Source organism: Natrix helvetica (assembly GCF_964273705.1).
Source record: "Natrix helvetica genome assembly, chromosome: 2".
Lineage (NCBI taxonomy): Eukaryota > Metazoa > Chordata > Lepidosauria > Squamata > Natricidae > Natrix > Natrix helvetica.
This window is the reverse complement of record NC_138552.1, coordinates 161,326,546-161,344,036: the sequence shown is the minus strand read 5'-3', so window position 1 is coordinate 161,344,036 and position 17,491 is coordinate 161,326,546.

Sequence of the window (17,491 nt, the reverse complement as noted above, 5' to 3'; positions counted from 1 at the left end):
TAGTAATTTCCAAATGTACGGTTTCCTAGCAAAATATCTTCAGGTGAAGGCACTGGAACTAATGATAATGAAACCATTTAAATATTGGAGATATGCAGAAACATTACACTTTCCGCTAAGGGTTATTATAATTAGAGCTGTGCAGACTTTTGGATTTAATTCCAAAGAGCTGCTACAAGTGAGTTTGCAAATGGAGCAGTTACCAGCAACCCTAAAGCAGTTGTGTTTTCCTCCCCAATCCAATGCAGAGAACAGAAGCATGATCCTGGGAAAAGATATCTGACTAAAAAACTGCAGATAGACACTACATTATTCAAAGCGCCTCCTCTAATATTGCATTGCTTTATGTATCACTTCTGGAACAAGTTCTCAACACTTATTACTAACTCATCTGTGCTACTGCCAGAAGCCTGACATATAGAAACTGGGCAAGTTAAGCTTTTCAAGGCATGAAGAATAAGGTTGTCTGTTTAAAGCAGGGTTGCCAAACTTGCGGCCCACGGTCAGATGCGTCAACCATTGGTCACACCAATCTCCAGTTTAGCGAAGGAGAAAAAAGTTGTGATACGTCATGTGATAATGACGTGATAACACGAGTTTGGCACCCCTGGTTTAAAGGCATGGAATGAAAGGGGCTTCTGTCTGTTTGTATATAACAGGAAGCATCTAACCAGCATACAGAAGATAGTAGGCCTTACATCAGGAATAGATCATATGCTGACTTTAGCTCGCATTTTTGTTTCCAGTGATAAAAGTGTTCAGTACTGTAACTGCAATTACGTAAGTTGCTCATCCCTGCCTTAATAACAGAGAAGCTTCAAAATACTGAAAGAAGGTAATAAATACTGAAAATAAACAGGGATTACAAGACAATGTAATAATATTCACATGATTACATCCCTCAAGTCTTGAATGAACAAAGAAAAATGAATGTCAGGTAAAGGTACATGTTATGTGATAACAGAAAGAGAAAAAAAGTAATTGTTACTGGAAATTGAAAACTATGCCAATAAAATTACTGAGTATTCCCTGACTTGTACTGTATTGGATTGCAGGAAAAGGCTTATAAATTTGTTAATGAGAATGTGAATGAGAAAAATACAGTATTGTGTGTAATATTTTCTGGTAATCATCTATTCCACCACAGTTATGCAACCAAGTAATTATAACTACCTGTATTAAATACGTCTCTTTTTTATTAAGGCTCAAAACTTTAAAGAAGTACGCTTATTAAAAATAAACAGAAAACAATCTGGAACGTAGAATGCAAAAGCTTAAAGGAACTCATTATTTTTTTATAGAATGGAGTATAAATTCAGTGTAAGATTCCTACTTTCTGCTGTATAAAGTAGAGCTGTGGGAATATTTGATGCAGTGATTTGATTCAGAGATTCAAATGAATCTATGAGCTGAATTGGTTTTTTTTTTAATTGAAGCAACCATTTAGTTCAGTCCAAACAAATCAGGAATCTTTTAATCAATTAATACTAATTTGGATGGTTTTCTATTTTTATTATATATTTTGAAAGAATATAAGAAAGCATATTGTGTGTGTGAGAGAGAGAGAGAAAGAGAGACGTGCGGTGAGGTTTTTGGCTAGTGACGCTGGTGACGTCATCAGGAAGGTGTAAGGTCCCCTTCATGTTGGCTCAGGAAGGAGGGGAATGGGACCATGTGTGCAGGGGAAGGGGACCGCAGCTCGCGCTGATCTGAGGCTGGCGCTGAGGAGCCTCCTGCACACGTGATCCCATTCTCCTTGCAAGGATCACGGACTCGGCCAATGCAAAAAATGGCGAGATTGGTGCACTTGGGGCTGATGCTGCGATGTCCAGGCCATGCGCCTCTCCCAGCCACTTTCGCCGCTTCCCAGTTTTGTTTTTTTTCATGATGAGAACGGTGAGGCTCTGCCTCCCCTGCATCCCCTGACTGGGGGGAAGGAGGAGAAAGGAGAAGTTTTTCTTCTCAGAAATGTCTTCTCAGTGGAGCTGTGGCAGCCTGCCTGTCCCTTTCTGACATTTCTGAGAAGAGAAACTTCTCCGGTCGGGCTGCGCCCATGCGATCGGAGCAACCACGCAGTTTGATGACGTCACCAGCCTCACCAGCCATAAACCTCACCGCACGTCACTGATGTATACGCATCTTAAGCATTAGCAAACTGAAATATACTTTCAGTCAAGAGATCATACTGTTTCCTATTCATAACATCAAAACAAATATTTTATAGTCATGAAGGATATACCAGAGATATGGCTTGGGTACATTTCAATCAATGACCAAACAATATCAATTAGTCTTCCCAGACAATCTTTTAATATTGATTGTTATCTAACTTCATGCTACAACTATTGATGTAGAAAAAGAAGTAATTGATGGGCTTCTTGGTCAAATTTAATCTGAAATTGTCAGAACGTGCAAATAAGATGTGTTGTTTATGGTTAGAGACTGGAATGCCAAAGCTGGAAATAGCAAGCAGGAAAATGTAATTGGACTGTGTGGCCTAGTTTTTCCACACAGCATGACTTACTAATTTTTGCTAATCCAACGATTTCTTCATTGCTACCAATGAAGAAATTAGACCACAAGGTAATGGCTTACCTGGACACTTCTTAGGAAAGAAGTCTTTCTCCACAGCAAATATTAACTGGGATTATATAACCTTTTACTGTACTGTCAATACAAATTTTCCTATTCTAAAAATTAGAATGCACTAACATGTCATTATGTAAAGGAACACTAGATGCCAGTAATGAGATTAGAGCAGTCTATTGTTGCACTTGCAGATTTTGTTCCAGTGGTGTAGCATGGAATGTTCAGTCACTATCAAATCAAACAAAAGAAAGTTAATCTTCTGTGTGATATTAGACTATCACTGTGGTTATAATTAGAGCCTTTCATAGACATACAGCGGTGAAAATTTCTGGAGAAAGCAGAGAAGCTAGACAAAAAATTCAGGAACGACACATAAAAAGTATTTTAAAAATGAATGTTAGGTGTAGGTTTGTGCCAACAGGATGAAAAGAAAAAAAAATCATAGGATTTAATTGCTTTCATCAAAATGACAAAATTTCAAAGCATTGTACAGTATATTCAGACTCCAATGGGCACGTATACAACCCAGTAAATGTGTGAGTGATACTTTCATCAGATTGACCCTCCTTCCTCTTTGCACACAGATGCCACTGAAATGGCTCTGCAAGTTGCAATAGTACGGGTAGTCCTTGACTTACGACCCCAATTGAGCTCAAAATGTATGTTGCTAAGGGGGACATTTGTTAAGTGAGCTTTGCCCCATTTTACGATCTTTCTTGCCACAGTCGTTAAATGAAACACTGCTGTGGTTTAGTAACATGGTTGTTGAGTGAATCCGGTTTTCCCCATTGACTTGCTTGTCAGAAGTTCACACAATTCCTTTGTAGCAGTTCATTTCTCATCCACCCAAATCTCTTTCAGCTGCCTTTACAAATACTAGCATTTTAAACCAACCTTGCACAAATTGATGTCCCCAAGGGTTACTGGCTTCCAGACAAGATTATGTCAAATTACTGGAAATGAGGAAAGTTGCAATGGGCACATCTACACAGAGATATGCTACTAATTTGTTAGTAAGGGATTCACTTGCAAACTATTACAGCAGAGATGGGTTACTACTGGTTCGCACCTGTTCAGGCGAACCAGTAGTGGTATTTTGGCCTTGGTCGCCCGAACCAGCAGCAACCCAGGCTGGCTACATCCCTGAATAGATTCCCCGGTTGCCAATGCCATTGTCGACAATTTTTTTTGTAATTTTTTAATGTTCTGCACATGCGCAGAACAATTGACAGTCAACTGCGGCCACACGCGCAGTGCACGTCTGGCGCACACGCACACAAAGCGAGCACAAAGCACACTGGCAGCAACCCGCCCCTGTATTACAGGGACATATATGCATTAAAACAAGTATTTCCATCAAAAGCCAAATACTTTAAAACTGATACAATAAATATTTACTCACTTTTTAATATGTAAATTTATAAAACGAGTAACAAATTGTCTTTTACGGTATAATGTTACATATACATCCAGAACTATGTGTTTTGTTGAGAATGTTCCATATAGCTAGCATATTCCCTAATAGTTCTTTGGAAGATTGATAATGATGTTGCCAGTGTCAAGCCTTCTGCATCCCAATTTGTCAAAAGCTTTGTCAATGTCAATGTTTTGTCAATGTTATGGCCAATAGTTAACTTACTCTTTGCATATGCAATAATATCATTTAAAGCAGGCATATTCAACCGAAACCATGGGTGTCAAACCTTTTGGCTTGCCTGGACCATCTTGGGTGAAGAATTGTCTTGGGCTGCATTCTTTCTTAAAAATCAATAGCACTTAGACTTATATACCACTTCACACTGCTTTACAGCCCTCTCTAAGCGGTTAAATGCAACTGTAGCAATTGTGGGTGGAACATGCGTAGTTTTGATTCAAGATTTATATCTACAAATCCTTGAAGCCATTAAACCTTATTTCATATTTTAATAACTAATTAAGTATGCTTCTTTGCTTTCACCCTCAAGCCATGATAAAAGCATTTCATCATATTTGCATGTATTTCGGTCAAACACATTAAGGACTAAATTTTCTTGAATTTTTTTTCATGATAATTAAGTCTTATTGAAAACATTTTGTTCATACCCTACTCCATGTGTTGAGCAGGTTGTTTGTGTTGTTGTGCAGCCAGCTTTTTCCAGACATGACTAAGACACTCAAGTTTGATCTGGATACAGATCAGAGGCTCAAATGAAGCAAGTACTAAGAGGTACTTGCTTTGGGCAGAAGTTTTCTGGCCTGTTGGCAGAGCCATTGAACTATTGAGAAGGGGGTGGATAAGTAACTTGTATAAGCCATGGTTTGTGATGGTGCAAGCCAATAAAAAGAGAAGGAATGAGCCATACAGATGTGGGATGGGGGGGAGAGGGGGCAAATAATTCTATTCTTGCATTATTTGCCCCACAGCCTTACCTCAAGAATGTCTCAGCCAAAATCCAGAGCACTCTCATATTCTAGATTTTTTTTCTCAGCGAAATTTTTGCCCCACTCAACAGCTTAAAAAAATGTTATATATATATATATATATATATATATATATATATATATATATATATATATATATATATATATATATATATATCATTTATATATATATATATATACACACAAAAGATAATATTTATTAAAGATATTTTTATTAAAAATTAAAATACACAGCTGAAAGAAATACAACACTCATTAACACTGCTAAGAGATGGATACAGCCATACTTTTAACAGCAGATTGTTTTATTTTAAAAATGGGAAAAATGGGAAGCAATTGAGCTTATTAAAAATATTTCATGTTCTCCATAAGCTCAATTGCTTTCCATTTTTAAAATAAAACAATCTGCTGTTAAAAGTATGGCTGTATCCACCTCCTAGCAATGTTAATGAGTGTTGTATTTCTTTCAGCTGTGTATTTTAATTTTTATAGATGCAGCTATTTTTATTTGTACAATGATAGGATTCACCATCGAGGGTTATTTTTTGGTTAAATCAATTGATTAAATAAATAAAAGGGTGAAGCTACCTTCTCAACAAAAAGTTTATTATGCAAGAATACTGAAACAGGGCAACAATTACATATTTTGAAAAGAATTTAATTAAGGTCTTTAGTCCCAGTAAAACAAATCTATTAAATTGTATTAAACTATGTTTTAAGCAAGAGGTTTGAATATTTCCCCCAAATTTAATAAGGGGGTCAATCAAGTACTTTCCGAATCTCCTCCAATACTCTCTTGGGGGTCATTTTGGGGAAAACTGATTTAAACCTATGTATATGCCCTGCCATTATGATCTTGAAATTAGCAGGAGAGAAATTTATAGGGAAAAATATTCCCTCTAAATAACCCTCATATTATTTCTCCATAGCATCCTACAAGGTGAGGGCTTGCTTGCATCTGAGTCTCCAATTTTTGGCAAGTAAGTTAAAATGAAAATTAGTACCTTCAAAGATGAAAAAGGGCGGATAGAAGGATAGGAAAAGAAGAATCAACCTCTAGATAGGATTTAAGAAAAATGTGCCTTTTATTCTGAGCCCAAGTGTTCTTTGCACTGATTTCCTCTAACTTGCCTGTGTGCTTCCAGTACACCCCATAGGACTCAGGAGCAGCCCTTAGTTCAGAGGAAAAAAGTACATCAAGGTTTTCCTATATACAGCTATAACATAACCTGTAATTTGATTCTAAATGGCATGTTCAAAAATATGCTAGGTACATTCTTAGTGAGTGAACAAATGCAAACAATTTCAAATAATAGGGCAATTATTTCTGTTTTCAAAACTTTCCTAAAGGCATTTGCAATCAGAGGTACAGCACAAGTAAAAGATTAATCCTTAATAACTGTGAACAAAAGTTGCTGCATACCATCTTAGGAAAATTACATACGCATGTACATTTTCCATGGGGAAATATCAGAAGTGTTTCCTCTCTCAACATGGTTATCTGTCAAGATTCCTGTAGGAAGTGATCTCCTTTATTATCTCCAAGCTCTAAGAAAATTTTAAAATTTCAACAATCCTGTTTGAGTTGCATAGAAAGTGTCAGAATTGCTAATCACAAGGCAACATCTATTATTTCCATTTTGCAATTTTTTGCTTTGTCATACTCAATTGGCACAAGATCATAATTTAATGACTCTGTATCACACAATCAAGAGAAAAGATGCCAATCTTTCTCTTCTCAATGACATACGAGGCAAGAAATATCATGTATTGTTCTGCACAGCATATTTTTGTCTGTTCTATTTGAGTACCATTTTTCCTAAAGCCATCCAGTAGAGCCAGGTTTTAAAGCTCGCGATCATTTTATGCAGATCTTTCTAAAACAGTTCTGTAAAAGAGAAGCCACTACCAAGAAGTCTCTTAATTTTGTAAATGAAATATTGGGGGGGGGGGGGACCCTATCAGAGGTACAATGTCAGATTTTCAATGACTGTGATCGGGAACAGGGTTTTCCTTATTCACTGTTTTCTCCTGTCAAAATGTCTAATTAGCATCAGTATTGAGACTACTCATTTACAGCTTTAGCTGCTTCAGAATTATATAGTCTTTTATTTCCTGATTAATTGCCAATATTAAGGCAAAAATGCCAATACATAGTATCTAGTAGATACTAGATGTAGAATTTGATATTTGGAGAATTAAAAAACTGGTTGACAGAAGTCACAGTGAGTAGACATTGTACAGTATAATTATTAGTGAACATGAATGAACTTTCAGGAACTGAGAAGCAGTTACTGACAGTCCTGGCGAAATGATGTACAAAGGTCACAAAAAAGTAAGAAATGACAAACAACCAAAAAGGTCACAATGAGTTAGAAATCATAAGCAATTGAATAACCACCACTGGTATTTTACTGCATAACTCACAGTAAATAGCATTTGTTCTTCTATTCTTGTTGAATAATATACTAGTGTATTAGTTAACATATTCACATTTAAAACAGATTTATGCATAACATTAATTTGTTGTGACAATGCAACATAACGAACCACACATTAGCCATTCATATTATAACCAGATGTGTTGTGTGAATCCAGGCTGCACAGCTATACTTCATAGTGTTGTAATAACCTCAAAAATGGGATACGTAAACTATGTTCAGTTATGTTTCACATGCAAACCTAGCGAATGTAGTTATGACCCATATCATAAATCCAAGTATTCTACCCATGAATCTATATACATTGATTTTAAATAAAATGTTTAGCTATTCCAAGTATTCATTAGCCACGTGAAAGTAATCAAAGTTACCTTCTACCTACATTCTTAATATCACCTTTGGTCTTACATTTAAATAAGTTGTTCTGTCAACTACACAAACTCAAACTGTCCTGAAATGATTATCATGTGGCATTGCCTAGAAGGTAATATCATTGAGAATATAAACTATTTAACCCAAACCTAAGATTTCATTCGTGGGACATGAAATATAAGTTAACATTGGATTAAAAAAGAAGTAAACTTTTTATATATTTGTCAATAGTGAAGTTTATTGTTGTGTAAGCCAGTTATATTCATTTTAAATAAAAATATCTGCCAATTCAAATATATACATGTGTGTGTGCACACACACACACACACTCACACAGGAATTATCCTTAGTCATTACTAAGAGAAAAATTAAGAATGTGTTTCAGAAATAGACACTAATACATATTGGGTATAAACTTACATTAGCTAATTAGATTTTCTTATGGGTAAATTCTGTACACTCTTATATACCTTTATTTTAAAAATAAAGATTTTTAAAACACATAAAACATTGTAGTATAGAAATAAACTATAACTGCCAAAATGGATAGATATGAACATTAGATATGAATAATAGAAATATTTAGCATACTATACTTCTTCAGTCTGAAACAGCTGTTTATATCTAAGTTATATCTACAGAAAATAAACATTTAATTATGGTACTATGTTTTTCATTGGATGTTAGCAGAATTTTTGACAATGACCAGAGATCTTCCAGTATTTGGAATAGTGATTTTTTTTCATGCTTTTCAATGGGCAATACAGATTTCTCCCTAGCAATACACATAGTAATGCAGTTGTTTTGACCACTGAGCATGTTTGCAATTTTTAGAAGGCATGACTTCTACCATAACTTCAGAGTATAGGCTTTATGCAAAATGACTACCACACGGAGGGTTGCTATTTGCAAAGTAAACATGCTATCTTCCCACAGAACAAATCTAGTATTTATCTTCCACTTCAACAATTTATTTAAATTAAAAATCCATACAACTTTCATATCATAACTAGAACTAGAAAGGAGGTATAATGAAAAACAATGCAAATTGAGTGAAGCAATTTAAGATAGATAGATAGATAGATAGATAGATAGATGATAGATAGATAGATAGATAGATAGATAGATAGATAGATAGATAGATAGATAGATAGATAGAGTGGTGGGTTCCTACCAGTTCAGACCAGTTCGGCCGAACTGGTAGTGGTTTGGCGGCCTGGGTCGCTTGAACTGGCGGCAACCCAGGCCTGCCACGCCCCCAAACTGGTTCCCCAGGTGGTGCCATAGGTGGCGCCATCTTGGTCTTCAGTTCTGCACATGCGCAGAACAATTTTAATTGCACTGCGGACAGGAGCAAACCGGCAGTAGTGCCTGCCAGAACCCACCCCTGGATGGATGGATGGATGGATGGATGGATGGATGGATGGATGGATGGATGGATGGATGGATAAATGAAAACAATGTTAAGCCTACTACAGGATTTGTATTACTAACTTCAGCTTATTTCCTGCTTCAAGAAGGAACACAACAATTCCATCAATTTTCAGCATTAGCAGTCAGATGTTCTGGAAGCTGAGCAGCTAGGTTCAGATATTATTTTCCTCAAAATTTTATCTTCATGCATAAAAAAAATTAGTTAGCACCAGTTAAAGAACTCTGTGTTAGCTACCAATACTATGAACAGATGCAAGATCTGCCATACTCAAGTAAAGCAGATTATCCTCACTAGTCAGTAGCAATGAGAAAGGGTACTCTTTTTGTTGGCATGTCTCATCCTGTTACTCACTTGTGTCAATGCTAATGAAAACCACTTAGTTACTTTGGAAACAATATATTATTATTGAGACTCCTGTTTTGTTTGCTGAGATACACAGTGATGTCTTTTAAGGCTGGGATTAAAAGCATGATGCTAAAGGTGAGGATTAATCGCTGCCTGATTAAGCAAGGTGGAAATGCTACTCATTAAGTCATGCATGCAATAGTAAAGAAAAACTTGACTTTAGTCATCATATTTTCCTTCTCTGTTGTTTTATACAGGATGCCAGGTGTGGTAACAGCAAGAAGCATATCACAGCATTAGAAAGCCTTGATTTTAGGCAAATTATAATTGTTTATATACAGTGCTTTTGAGGTTTGTCAGCATAAGTCTTCAAGTTATAGATCTCAAGTGATAATCAGAAGTATGAAGACCAAGTTCATAGTTTATTTCTTTGATAATGTTTCTTTATAAATTAAAGGTGAGATATCATGGATAGAAGTAGACTGAGATAAATTCTCACATTGCACTACCGTGTTTTCCCGAAAATAAGACAGGGTCTTATTTTCTTTTACACAAAAAATATGGCTTGGGCCTTATTATGAGGGAAGGGTTTATTGTTTTGGGGTTGCCGGGCGGCTGCTCTCTTGCGAGCGGGCTCCCAAAGAGCTGGGCACAGCCTCATGGGTGAATGGCTGTGTTGTGCTGTCGCAGCAGCACAATACACCAGCCATGAAGCGACCACGCTCACAAGCAGCCACCCAGCAAATCCTCTTTCCAGGCAGGCACAGCGCCATTCACTGACCTAGGGGTATTGCCAAGCCGTGTGCCTGTTCGCCGCCAGCTGGCTCCTGCGACTTGGCGCCTTCAAAATGCCAGTGAATGGCGCTCTGCAAGGCTGGAGAGGGGGGTTGCGCGAGCGACTGTTCCGTTCTCGGTCACACGCCTCCCAGCCTCACAATGCCCTGGCCCAGCTCTCCCTGCAGAGCCAGGGCACCTCTGCTGCCACCGCCACCGCCATCCCAGCATGGCTTTTTCGGTGGCTTCCAAATTGAGTCTTCTGGCAGTGGCCAATCTGGGCATATGCTCTATGGTTGTATGCTCTGCTGACAACCAGCCTACAACCATAGAGCATACACCCAGAGTGGCCACTGCCAGAAGACTCAGTTTGGAAGCTGTCAAAAAAGCCATGCTGGGATGGCGGCGGCGGAGATGCCCTGGCTCTGCAGGGAGAGCTGGGCCAGGGCATTGTGAGGCTGGGAGGTGCGCGAGTGGGAGCGGAACAGCTGCTCGCGAAACCCCCTTCTCCAGCCGTGCAGAGTGTCGCTCACCAATCTAGCGATATCCTGAAGGCACCAAGCAATGCGATCACCTTCCCCCCGCCCCAGTTCCTGCAGCTTGGCACTTTCGGGATACCGCTAGGTTGGTGAGTGGCGCTCCGCCTGGTCGGAGGTGGGGGGTTGTCCAGGGGGCTTATTTGCAGGGGAGGGCTTATATTTTTGCCCACCAGAAAAATGTGGCATGGCCTTATTCTCAGGACATGTCATGTTTTCGGGGAAACACAGTACATACATTGATTCATCTTGCTTTAATGTTTCACAAATCTTTGTGATTTAGACTTTAGTGGTATAGTCTACAGCAGAGGTGGGTTCCTACCGGTTTGGACCGGTTCGGCGAACTGGTAGTGGTTTGCTGTCCTGGGTCGCCAGAACCGGCAGCGATCCAGGCCTGCCACCCCTCCGAAATGGTTCCCCAGTTGGAGCGGCATGGTTTGTTTTTTTTTTCATTTTTTAATGTTCTGCGCATGGGCAAACCTATTTATGGGCAACTGCACACGTGCACATGCACCGAACCACAGTAATGCCAGCAACAACCCACCCCTGGTCTACAGAGTGAATTTTATCACCTTGGCTCTTTCAACAAACCATGAAATGAAAGGACTACCTATAGTCCAAAACATTTGGAAAATGAAGGTTGTTGTATGGCCCAAATATTGCTCCCATTTCAAAGGTTACCGGAGTTTTGAAAATCTCAGTTATTGCTAATGATTGACTTATTTTCTACCATGTTAATATCAGTTTATCCTTTTGTGTTATATAATCTGTGTTCTTGAAAACTTTTTAAAATGTTATAGGAAATTAAAACACTGCAATCAAAAGGCAGTCTTGAGCAATGAAACCTGCTTTAGAACTGAAGCCAAATGCCCATGGTTTATACTCTCATTTTCCAATACATTGGCTTCTTGTTATTACTATTTTATAGGAAAGCCTCACAGCTGGCAAGAGTTTCTGAGCTTAAACTGAAGTCAGCCTGTGGTATTTTGAACTACTGTTACACACCTTGTGTCCTGGCAAGACATGTTTTTCTAAGATGATGATATTGGTTACTGTAGCAAAATCTTGGCAGTTCTCTAGCAACTTGTGCTAATTTGAATATTATTGTGACTAGGGAACTCCACTTGGGCTACAAATGTTGGAGAGAATTCCCCTCCTGGCATTTAAATATAAGGTTTTTAAACAACAACGCTGAATCATCTTGATTCCCAGGACATTCTAGTTAACTGCAGAGTTTATGACTTGGTTCATAAAACTGGGTTAGGAAAATGGTAAAATTAACTAGTGAGCTTATAAAGGTATGCAACTAGATTTTCTTAACCTTCCATTTAAATATTGTGGTTTTCAAGAAGACATCATTTTCCCTGCCCACAAGCTAATCTGACATAGTAGGAAGGTTCCAAATTCCCTATAATTAAATCAATGAAGCAATAATGAGTGTGAAGTTCATGGGCTGGATAAGATAAGAAGTCTGAAAACAAATCAGCACAGAAAACAAGAACGAAAAGGAACTGCTCTGTTAAGAATGGTGGATAGCTTTATGAATGGAATTGGTACCTTAGTAAAAAAAAAATCAAAGCTGTCCAGACCTGAGACATCTTGGAAAATATAGGCACAAATTCATCTCTTGTCTCATGAGAGGTGATGCAGATAAAGTGGAGCCTCTAATTCCTGAAGCCCAGAAGCGAGCAACCTGTGGCACTCCAGATATTGAATTAAAACTTTCAACTGCCTTAACAATTGTGGCAAATAGCTCTCCCCAGCCCATTTATTAACTGCAATCTACTTGTATAGAAAGCCAAGAGTAAACTTTGGTCCATAACAAGAATAGGAAGAAGGATAAACAATGGATAAGAGAAGGGTAGAAAAATATCCAGCTGTTCCTCTTATTTTGGAGGCGCGGCTAAGGTATCTGCCACACTTTCAAACTGCAAGAGCGCTAGTAAGCTTCTTTAAGTGTCCATTGCATGTTTAGAACAACAAAAAAACTGTGGGAAAAACTTCCAGTTTTCAAGAGTATATACAATGAAAAAAGCATGTAGACCGTACATGAACCTTTCAGATAAGTTAAGGGGCTCATATTTCCAGTCCTTCTCTAAGCCATAACCCATAATTACCAACCATCTTTAGTTTTAGCTTAGCATAGTGTGTAAGCCCAGTTACCGTGATTTATTAAAAACCACAAGTGTGTTAACCCGGAGCTGATGTAATGTGCAGTGGCCCATATAAATGTGGACACACCGAGCTTTATTTACGTAACACAATTACAGAAGCTGCAGTAGTAAGACAATAATAGTCTCCACGCCCTGAGTTCAATTTTGGGTACCCAAGAATTGAGGTTGAGAGATCCATAATGTGACAAATAAAAATATTAAAAATTTAGTTTGTGTTGTCTCCAGGGTGTTTTCTTCATATATAGGCAACCCTGAGCTAGATAGTGTTTTAACATCAAAAAAACCTTAGTGTTGGAGGTAACACTTCACTTCTGAGGGAGTAAAATAAAAGTTTTGATAGGTAGTGTAGATTTTGAGCCACTTATATATAATGGGCTTTTCAGGATCCCATCATGAAATACTACTCCAAGATGTATAAAGCAGTATACATGTTCAATCTTGTTCTCTTCAATTATTCAGCTTTGTTGTTTTTGTTTGGCAAAAACCATAATTTCAGATTTCTGGTTACTGAGTCAGAGGTAGGTTCCTACTGATTCAGACCAGTTCAGCTGAATAAGTAGTAACTCAGCTGGACACGTGACTGTACCGGTTCGATCCTGGGCGCTATCCTAGGAGAAGGCAAAAACGCCCCCTTTTGGGGGAAAACAGCCCATCTCTGGGACCTCTCTGGGACTGGCATGCTCACACCATTAAAAAAAAGGGGGGGGGGCTTTCTAGCGTCAGAATAAAAAGCAGAGGTGATAGTGGGCAGCCCTGTCTCACTCCTTTCGTTATTTCAAAGAAAGCCTTCTGATACGAATTAGACAAAACCAGGAAATAAGAGGAACCAAAATTAAAAACGAAGAATACAAAATACAGGCTTTGCAGATGACTTGGTATTTATTATAGAAGATCCATTAGAAACAGGGAACAGGTTAACGCAAGAACTAGGAAAATATGGAGATGTGGCAGGATTAAAAATTAATAGAGAAAAGACCAAAATAATAACCAAAAATCTGAAGGAAGAACAGAATAAAGAATTAGAAAAAACAATAGGACTCCAGGTAGTAAAGAAAGTCAAATACCTGGGAATATGGCTAACTGCAAAGTGCTCAACCATAAAAGAAAATAATTACACAAAATTAGTGCAACAAATAAAAAAAGATTTAGAACTATGGGGGAAATTACAACTATCTTTATTAGGGAAAATAGCAACTATAAAAATGAATATACTATCAAGAGTCCTATATCTATTTCAAACTATCCCCATAAAATTAGAGAAAAAATTCTTTACCGAACTGAATAAAATCATACTAAAATTTATCTGGCAAGGGAAAAAAGCTAGGATAAAACTGAAAGCATTACAGGACGATAGAAGCAGAGGTGGTATGGGGCTACCTGACTTGGAACTCTATTATAATGCAGCAGCACTAATTTGGATCAAAGACTGGATAAATTTAAAAAACAGAAGAATATTAGCAATAGAAGGCCATGACCTGCAAACAGGATGGCACTTTTTCTCATGGGAAGAGAGTAAAAAGAAACAAAAATACTTCCATACACATTATATCAGAGAAGCATTAATACAGGTCTGGAACAAAATTAAAGCAAAACACTACATGAAAATACCGATATGGCTCTCCACCATGGAAGCTATGACACATCCCAATATGCTAGATCTATCAAAAATGGTTAGGTACAGTGAAATTTTAGATAACCAGGGGAATCTGAAAACAAATCAAGAACTAAAAGAGAATAATATAAATATAGATTGGTGGCCATATCTCCAATTACAATCAAGATACAAAAAAGATGTAAAAGAATATGGAATACATACAGAACTGCAACAAATAGATAAAATCCTAATAGGCCCAGAAAACAAATTTATAACGAAAATGTATAAATATTTGCTAGAAATAAACTTAGAAGAAGAAATAGTTAAAGGTTGTATGATAGCATGGGCCAAAAATTTTGGTTATAATATAGATCTAGCGGATTGGGAAAGAATTTGGAATATAAATTATAAATTAACGAGATCAGCAACATTGAAAGAAAATATATACAAAATGTTTTATCGTTGGCACCTACCACCAACAAGATTGGCAAAAAAGTATCCAACCCTGAAACCGACCTGTTGGAAATATAAAAAAGAACAAGGGACCTTCTATCATATGTGGTGGACCTGCCTGGAATCACAAAAATATTGGGAAAAAATTTGGAAGTGGGCGCAAGAAATCACGGGGGAACAAATAAAATATAAACCCGAAACCTTCTTACTGGGAATAATCAAAGGGAATTACACAAAAAAATTAAATATCTACTAACACATATACTAACCACAGCTAGAATAGCTTTTGCCCAATGCTGGAAGCAAAATAATACACCGCCGGACGAATTAGTGATAAAAAAAACCTTGGATTGTGCAGAGATGGACAAATTAACTCTAAAATTAAAGGACAAAGAAGAATCGGAATACTACGAAATTTGGAATAATTGGTATGAATGGTTAGAAAATAAGAAAAATAATTAAGCCGAAAACAATATACATAAATAAACATAGAACTGTATATAAAAGTAGGTAAATATGTAAAATATCATAAAAATGTATAGATAAGATGACATAATGACTGTAATATATGGGGCTCCCCTTGAAATGCACTCGGAGACTGCAGTTGGTCCAGAATGCGGCCGCGCGGGTGATTATGGGGAGTACCAAGTACTCCCATGTGACACCTCTCCTGCGCGAGCTGCACTGGCTTCCTGTGGTCTATCGAGTGCGTTTCAAGGTTTTGATTACAATCTTTAAAGCGCTCCATGGCTCAGGACCTAGTTACCTGCGGGATCGTATTCTGCCCCATACATCCCTACGACCCATCCGCTCGCACAGAGAGGGACTTCTCCAGGTGCCGTCTACCAGACAGTGCCATGGGGCGGCGCCTAGGAGCAGAGCCTTCTCTGTGGCGGGCCCAGCCCTGTGGAATGACCTCCCCCCGGATATTAGGACTACTACTGACCTCCGCTCCTTCCGTGTTAAGCTCAAGACCCACCTTTTCCAAATAGCTGGCCTGGCTCGACCATAACTTAGTAACGCTCCTGATGGGGTTTTTTAATTTGGTAATTTTATTAGGGGATTTTAAATTGTATTTTTAACTGTCTTTCACTTAAGTCCATCCTCCTCCATGCACATATGTATATGTCTCTGCTCTTTTGTATATATGTTTGTCTTATGTGTATTTTTTATCTGTTTGATTGTACGCCGCCCCGAGTCCTTCGGGAGAGGGTTGCGGCTAATCAAATAAAATTATTATTATTATTATTATTATTATATGGTAAAGAGAGAAAAACATGTATAGATAAGACGATGTAACAATGTGCAAACTGTTGATATAACGATTATAATATATGGTGAAAAAAGAACAATAAAATTATTTAAAAAGGGGGGGGGATTACAATTTTTCAATGAAGATTGTTTGGCCCATGTGCAGAACCGAAAATAAGGGTGGCAGCGCCCAGGATAGAACCAGTACGGTCACATGTCCGGCTGAATTACTACCGAACCAGTCCAAACCGGTATGAACCCACCTTTGCTGTGCAGGGTTCAGCAGGCCTGGGGGAAGGGAAAAATGAGTGCCTCTGGAAGCTGAGGGAAGGCAAAAAGGCCCCCATTTTTGCAAAAAATGGCCCATTTTCCGCCCATTTTTCACAAAAACGGGGCCTTTTTTTCCTTCCCCCAGCCCTGCTGAAGCCTGCAGAGTGTTCTTGGGGGAAACTTTTTTTTCTTACTGGGTAGTTTGCAGGTACTTCCTTAGCTCCGGCAAGGCTGAAGCCACCACCCCCGTCAAAACTTTTCGCCACCATTTTGGTGAGCATGGCTTGGTGAGGGGGGGTCATGTGACTGACTGTGCGTGAGTGACGTCAAGTTGGCCACGTCCACTCAGTCACATGCCCCCCATTTAGCCATGCCCACCAAACCAGTAGTAAAAATTTTTGAAACCCACCCCTGAATTGAGTACAATAATTTACAGTGATTCTCACTTTATGCTTAAGCTCAATAGGTATAGAAGAACTGCAGCTTTATCTTCATAGAGTAATATTGGGACTTTGTGATGTACATTTTTAAGTACGGGAACATCTGGAGTCCAAAAATCAACATTTCTTGAGCAGTATAACTTACCTTGAGTGCAGTTCTCTGTTTAAAAAAAAGTATATCAATAGTAGTACCTAGCTTAAGCCATAAAAATGTCTGAGAGATGGAATCAAATGCTGCTCTCAAATTGAAAAACATCACATAAAGGGCAACCTGCATTTTCAAGGTACGTTTCTCAATCAAATGAAGTAATGCAAAAAAAAATGATCCACCCTTAAGCATCCAGTTCAGAAACTACTTTGGTCACTGCTCATCAAACCTTCAGATTTGATTTAATC